Raw genomic sequence first — 1,017 nt, forward strand, 5'->3', positions numbered from 1 at the left:
CACAGGTTGGGCTGGTTCATAAGCAATACAAGGAAAGTACTTGGTAATGATTACTTAGTTGGACCCTGACATCACCTTTCTATATGTTTGCCATCTCACTGTGTTGCTGAGGGCAGTCTACAAGTAAGCACAGTATTTGCTAAATCTCTACCTGGGCACAGCACTGGTGTTGAAAATTTTGATAAACTGACACCCAAAAAGTAATTTTATATACACTATATGGGTACTTTCCAAAATTTAAAAAGAGTGTCAGTTACCGCCCTGTTAGTATTGTGATGTGCTTGCACTTTTTATAGATCTGCCCAAAAAGTTGCCACAAGAAATCTGTGCAGGAGAAATGTGTATTTGCTTCTGTTAATGTACCTAATGCCGTGTCTTTTCATGGTAACATTGCATCCATTTCTTCACATTAGCGTTGTCACTGTGGCAGCCAGATCCTTGTACCTAGCTTTGTAAGAGTTTGCACAAAAACAAATTATGTATGTACAGCACAATGTTTTCTTGTAAATGTGTTTTTTTGTTTTTTTTTATTTTAATGTACACAGTATATTGAAAATCACAAGGACCAAGTAGTTCTTGTCTCCAATTAAATGCAGTGTTTCTGTGTATGGGAAAGAGAAAGTCATATCTTCACCTTTTGAGTTAACTTTTAGTATATTATAAAATGGCTAATTCTAATCAACTTTTCACTTGGTCTTCATTTTTTATTTCTTGTAGATTTTAAATGATTTGCCGCCTTCTTTCCAACTTTCAAATGGGGGTCACTGACCCCCAGCAGCTAAAAAACTTTTCCTCTGAGAGGCTATAGTTTTATTGTTATTGTCACTTATTATAATCTATTTTCTATTCAGGTCCTCTCCTATTCATATACTAGTCTCTTATTCAAACCACTCCCTGGTTGCTAAGGTAATTTGGTCCCTAGCAACCAAATAGCTGCTGAACTCCAAACTGAAAAGCTGCTAAATAAAAAGCAAAATAACTAAAAAAAAAACAAAAAAAACTACAAATAATAAAAAT

This window comes from Xenopus tropicalis, chromosome 4 (assembly GCF_000004195.4).
Source record: "Xenopus tropicalis strain Nigerian chromosome 4, UCB_Xtro_10.0, whole genome shotgun sequence".
Lineage (NCBI taxonomy): Eukaryota > Metazoa > Chordata > Amphibia > Anura > Pipidae > Xenopus > Xenopus tropicalis.